The following is a 7,315-nucleotide window of genomic DNA, read 5'->3' on the forward strand; positions in this document are numbered from 1 at the left end:
TTCATAACAAAGACAAGAGTGATGCTATCAGCCTCTACTCAACATTAAACCAGCATAGCTTGACATGCATGTTGTGTACATTGAAGGGCAAGACAAGCTGCTTTGTTTTGAGCGAGCTACAGTTTTCTTAGATCCTTCTTTGCAGCACCTGACCATATCATTCGGCAATAGTCTTTGCTTTGTTCCACCTACTTTCTCAACAGCGCACAACCTCGTTCAACATCAACTTCCTTGTGGAATTCCACACTCTACATATCTGGCATCTGAAAAGCTTCCATTGATGAAAACTTTGTGTTCTATTGGATATATGGTGGTCCAAGATGGCGGCACGATCAGTTCGCTTAGCGGCCTCTCGAGAGCAAATTGGCGCAAGTGTCTTTGTGTAAATCGGATACCAGAGGTCACCAAACTGCACCACACTGATGCAGGAGTACAAGGACCACAGTTCTATCATCGTAGCTCACTGCTGAAACTTGAACACAGCCCAGCAGCGACACCACCAGAGAGACTACTAAACGAACTACAGGCCCTCGGCTTGCTATCCAAATCTCTGAGCCTGCCTCCTGGCTGGGGCAGGGTGAGGAGGCACCAAAAGCGGTGGCAGTGAAGATAAAATCGGGGCAAGAAAGCCAGCGTCCGTGCTAGGCTAAAAGCTAATTCTAGCTGGCCAGCTCTCCAGTCTATCCTGCTCTCCAATGTCCGTTCACTTGATAATAAACTGGACTACATCCGACTACAGAGAACTACTCAATGGGAGAATAGGGACTGCTGTGTTTGTGTTTTTACTGAAACATGGCTCAACGAACGAGTCCCAGACGCGGCCATTCAGCGAGACGGGCTAACCATGCATTGAGCCGACCCATCGCTGTGCGGTAAGACCCGAGGCGGTGGCCTGTGTGTTTACATCAACCCTGACTGGTGAAACAACTCTGTCTTTGTCTCCAAGTTCTGTTCATCACTGGTGGAGTACGCAATTGTGAGATGTAGACCCTTTTATTTGCCGAGGGAGATTACCCCAATGTAGCTGTTTACATTCCTCCCAGTGCTAATGCTAAGGAAGTGCTTGCCCCCACCTCGGTTACTCAGATCAAATATCTGTTATGCTGATCCCAGCATACAGACCGCTCGTCAGGTGCTCCAAACCTGCTAAGAAACAGGTGAAAACCTGGCCAGCAGGAGCCATCTCTGCCCTCAGGACTGTTTTGAGTGTACTGACTGGCACATGTTTAGGGAGACAGCAGCCACTGGCGGCTCCATTAACTTGGAGTATACGGCATCAGTGACTGGTTACATCAGTAGATGCATCGATGACATCACTGTCACCAAGTCCATCACCACAAGCTCCAACCAGAAGCCATGACTGCAGAGGTACATGCGCTCCTGAGAGCCCAAGATACGGCCTTCAGAGCAGGAGATAAAGAGAACAGCGAGGGCCAAACTGTCCCGGGCCATCAGAGAAGCAAAGCAAAGCCATGTCTGGAAAATCCACGGCCACTTCAGTGGCCATCACCAACTACAGGACATCAACACTGCCTCTCTGCCTGATGAGCTTAAAGTGTTCTACACCTGGTTCGGAGCACAAAACAATGTAGTGGCGTGGAAGAACACCCCCCCCCCCCCGACAACCAGGTGCTATGTCTGACCACAGCTGATGTGGAAAAGACACTGAGCAGAGTCAATCCGCACAAGGCTGCTGGCCCAGACAATATCCCCGGGAGTGTGATCAAAGGCTGTGCAGACCAGCTGGCAGATGTTCTAATGGACATCTTCACCATCTCCCTGAGCAGCGCCAATGTGCTTTAAGACTACCACCATTGTCCCTGTGCCCAAGGAGTCACCTGTGTCCTGCCTCAATGACTACCAACCCATCACATTCACCCACCATCACGAACTGCTTCGAGAGGCTGATCCTGAGGCACATAAGGACGCTCCTGCCTCCCACCCTAGACCCCCTGCAGTTTGCGTATCAAGTAAACCGCTCCACTGATGATGCCATGGCCCTTCACCTAGCACTCACCCATCTGGACAAAAAGGACACATATGTCTGAATGCTGTTCATTGACTGCAGTTCTGCATTCAATCCCCCAGCACCTGACCAGAAAGCTGAGCCTCCTGGGCCTGAACACCTCCCTCTGCAATTGGATCCTGGACTTTCTGACGGGGAGACCTCAGACAGTTTGGATCTGGAACAACACCTCCAACACCACCACACTGAGTACAGGGGCCCCCCCAGGGCTATTGGCTCAGTCCGTTGCTGTTCAGAATACTAACTCATGACTGCACAGTGCTACACAGCTTGAATCACATCAAGTTCGCCGATGACACGACCGTGGTGGGTCTTATCGAAAAAATAATGATGAGTCAGCATACAGAGAGGAAGTGAAACACCCAACAACCTGGTGCAAAGTCAACAATCTCTCCATGAATGTAGACAAAACCAAAGAGATGGTTGTTGACTTTAGGAGAGCACAGAGGGACCATGTGCCACTGGACATCGATAGCTCCCCAGTGGATATTGTGCAGAACACCAAATTCCTTGACGCCCACCTGGAGGAGAACTTAACCTGGTCCCTCGACACTGGCTCCCCTGTAAAGAAAGCCCAGCAGCGTCTCTACTTCCTGAGGAAGCGGAGGAGAGCCCACCTCCCGCCCCCCATTCTACAGAGGGACTGTAGAGAGCATCCTTAGTAGCTGCATCATTGCCCGGTTAGGTAACTGTACCAACCTGGACCATACGAACCTGCAGCGAGTAGTGAGGACATCTGAAAAGATCATTGGAATCCCTCTCCCCTCCAACTCAGACATCTACACCACACGCTGCACCCGCAAAGCAACCAGCATTGTGGAAGACCCCCCCCCCATATAAACTTTTCACCCCCCTCCCGTCTGGCAGAAGGTACCGACACATACGGTCCCACACATTTGGACTATGCAATAGCTTCTTCCCCCAGGCCATCCGACTCCTCAACACTCAAGGACTGATCTGAACCCCCCCCCCCCCCCTTGCTGCTATATAAACTTTGCACTGCACTAAGACTCTGACCACCACACTACTGTTTACAGCCTATTGACAACTGCCACTATCTGACCCCCCCTACACACTTGGTTGTGTACTCTGCACTCTGTTCAATGTTGTCTGCTGTCTTGCGTTGCTGTTTTGTACTATTCCAGTCACTAAGTCACTCTACTTTCCACAACCACAAGATGTTGTTTAAGTCACTTTACTAAGTCTTTTCTTGCACTTCGCCAGACTATATGTAGCATGTGGTCCAACTGTGTTCTGTGTTGCACCGAGGTTCTTTGAGAAACGTTATCTCATTGTACTGTGTATAGTATATGGCTAAAATGACAAACCCTCTTGAATTTAATCTTAATAGATGGCTTTCCATCCATGATAAGGTAGATGACGCAAAACCATAACTAACACAGTTCAGTAATTATTTGTGATCAATCTCAACAAAGGCAGCACTGAAATCTAAAAGTACTGCTCCCACAATATTCTTTTGATCAAATTGTTTGAATAATTGTAAGTCGCTTTGGATAAAAGCGTCTGCTAAATGTAATGTAATTTCAATAAACAAGAGATCCCGTCCCATTAAATTGACCCGACGATGAAACAATGAAAAAAACGTGAAACTTGAAGAAATTAACGAAAATTTATGAAAATTAATTGTGTCTTCATCGGGGCTGGTTACCTTTAACGGCCAGGTTCAGGGACATTTGATTAGGATCCTGGTTATTATAGAGCTAATATAGGCAGCTGATACAGGTCCACAATATAAATTAATGGACATGGATGAACTAACTGGTGGCGCCAGAATCAACACGGAAATCATATGTAACTCCTTTAATCAACAAAGTTTACATTGTTAATGTGTCTTGTGTACCTGAAAGTTCCGAATGGAGAAAATAATATAATTAAATAATATTCAGTTAGGGTTCCACACCAGCGGGTGTTTTGATTTCCTCATGTGGAGGTGCAGAGGGGTGTGAGCGTCCCTGCATCTGACCAGGTCTTACTTCCTGATTTTTCCACTTGGACTGATGCACTCTGCAATCTCTCGCCCAATGCCCAGTAAATCCACATCTTGCACATATCATTACTTCTATCCCCTTGTCCTCTCCCCTGTCTGTGATGTCCTCCTCTACCAACACTGCCTCGTGCGTTCTAACATCTTTTACCCTTTTCCCTAACTCTACGTCTCTCCTGTTGCCATGGTGAGCCACTCGCACCCTGGTTCTGCCGCAGTGCCAAAGAACCTCTCTCTTTCACTATGGGAAAGGCGTTTGCCGCCGCCTCCTTTTCTCTAATCCACACACAACTCTTTTTCATTGTTCCGTCAGTCATATCGCACAGCATGTGTACCACTTGAGCATTTTGTGGCAGCATATTTTGTCAACACATTGACACAAACTTATCGTGCATATCGTATGCCGTTTCCAGTATGGAATTGATGCATAAACACAGTCATGTATTCATCAGGTTCTGTTTACAGTTGTGTACATATGTTAGGACTGACCTTCCTCAAAAATTGAAGTCAGCCAAAAAGAAATCAGCCACAAAAGCATTATCTGCCCATTTGTACTGTCCACTGTGAAGGTGGAGCGTCATGTTTCTGGTCTAATTCTTTCTATTTACTCATGAGGAAGATGGGCCAAGTTCCTTGACAAAATGTAACGACAGTCAGTGTCATCCAGTTGCATGTACTTTGTCATCTGTATCAGGTGGGGGACATACCCAGCAGGATTTGTTGTGACCTGCTGGTACATCAGATAGGTCCGAGTCAGTATGAGATTCTTCATTAAGTCTGGCTGGACTATTGGTGTTTTTCAGTCGTCGCGGGTTGGGTACAATGTAGCACATGCAGTCTCGATATCTTCTATAGAAAATGGTTCTTTGAATTCATATGTGGCCTTGGTCTTAACTGCTGTTTTTTCAGTGTTTTCTCTTTGGGACACTTTGCCGATTACATCATGCTTACAGCAGCCAAATTCATGGTCAGTTTTGTGGGGTGGGTGTATTTTATCCCACAGAGGTTTACATTTAACCCATCCCTTATATGCCTCTTGCATCTAAGTATAATCTCACATTGGATCTTCGAGGCCTTCATTTACCATACGAGTCATCAGACCCATATTATGTCAGAAAATGAACCCGTCCTTCTTGGGATTGGAACTTGATCCTGTGTGAACAAACCCTCCGACCTGGTGGACCCTTTGTTTTACATGATGCCGTTATTGGGACATCTTTATTGGTCTTAAACTTTATTGTATTACTGCATTTTGGATTTGTCCCTCCGATTGGAAACAAGTTTACTATGCGACTTTCCCATTTTCCAACTCCAAACAGAAACACTGTAGTACCAAGACTCAAGCCAAAGGATTTTGTTCACTATTGGACTCACTTCCAATATTTGAGAAACCGATTTGTTTCAATCAATTCTACTGCAATCTCAAGGCAGTTTTATATTAATCTAGGGAAACACCTCTAGATGGCCGAAGCCTATTTGACTCTATATTAGTTTAGGAAAACACCACTAGAAGGCCGAAGCCGAGGCCCAGCCACTTCGAAGACAAAATGACACTTGTCATTTTTAAGTGATGTGCCTTTCTTAATCCAGCAACTCTTCTGCCCACCGCTGCCGATGGAGACCCATATGACTGCTTGGCAGCGATAGCCGTTGTGGCTTCACCTTACCAAGATCTTGTGGGGGGGCTGGAACTCAGCTCGTTTCCTGAGATATTTGCCAGTATTTGTGATACGTTAACAGGCACTGCCTATTTTGGGAAAATATTTTGCGTACCACAATAGTGAAGCAGGGAGTCTCTGAGGTTACTGCAGCTAAATTACTCAGTATCTACTAGCTACTACGGCTAACTACACTGTGTGGACAATTATTAGGAAAGTGTATTTTTGAGGATTAATTTTATTATTGAACAACTACAGTGCTCACGGTAAATCCAAAATCTTAATAAACCTCAAACCTGAATATTTAAGAAAGTAAAAGTGAAGTTTTGGCTCTCTTAGGAGAATATGTGTGCACAATTATTGGAAACTATTAGTGTGTAGAATTATTATGCAACTAAATGAAAAATGAACATTTTCCCATCTCACTTGTTTATTTTCATCTCTTAAAAAGTGAGAATTATAAACAAACAGCTCAACATTTACAAATAAACATTTCTGACTTAAAAAAAAATAAAATAAAATCAGTGACCAATATAGCTACCATCTTTTCAATAACAGTCAAAAGCCTTCCATTCATGGAGTCAGTTTCTTGATCTGTTGAGGATCAACTTTTTGTGCAACAGCAACCACAGCTTCCCAGACACTATTCAGAGACGTGTACTGTTTTCCTTCACCGTAAATCTCCCGTTTAAGAAGGGCCCACAAGTTCTCAATAGGGTTTCGGTCAGGTGAGGAAGGGGGCCATGTCATTATTCTTTCATCTTTAAGGCCTTTCCTGGCTAGCCACGCAGTGGAGTACTTCGATGCATGCCATGGAGCATTGTCCTGCATAAAAATCATGGTCTTCTTGAAAGATGCAGACTTTTTCCTGTACCACTGCTTGAAGAAAGTATCTTCTAAAAACTGGCAGTGGGTTTGGGAGTTGATTTTGAATCCATCTTCAACCCAAAAAGGTCCAACTAGTTCATTTTTAATAATACCAGCCCATCCCAGTCCCCCACCTCCACCTTTCTAGCAGCGTCTGAGTCAAAATGGAGTTCTGTGCCCGTTGCTGATCCAGCCACGGGCCCATCCATCTGGTTCGTCAAGAGTAACTCTCATATCATCAGTATATACCCCTTGAAATGCATCATCTTGAAAAGTTACCAAACATGTTTACCAACTAGAGATGCACCGGTTGCAATTTTCTTGGCCTATTCCTATTTTTGCCAATTCTGATTTTCATTCAATTGTATGTTCATAATAAAACATTGACTATTAAATCACTTTTACATTGCAGTCCAATCGTTTTGAGTTTATATCCGTGACCGGAGAAATCAAATTTTCTCATAATTTGGTCTCATTGGGTATGTCTGCTGTACATCAATGACAAATACATTGCGCGAGTTGATCACGCTCAGGTGATAAGACAGCTGCACATATGGACTACTGCTTGAATTTTCAATTACCACAGTAGTGAGATTACTTATTTTGACACTTTGTTAAATATTGTTCATTTTTCACTGTGGAACAATAATATAACATGAAACTGTCCTTGAGTTCCAAGAAATTATAACATGAAACGGTTAAGTTTTAGTAGAACGCAACATATAACTAACATGGAAATGTCCAGTTCAAACTTCAGAT

This window comes from Zeus faber, assembly GCF_960531495.2.
Source record: "Zeus faber genome assembly, chromosome: 17".
Lineage (NCBI taxonomy): Eukaryota > Metazoa > Chordata > Actinopteri > Zeiformes > Zeidae > Zeus > Zeus faber.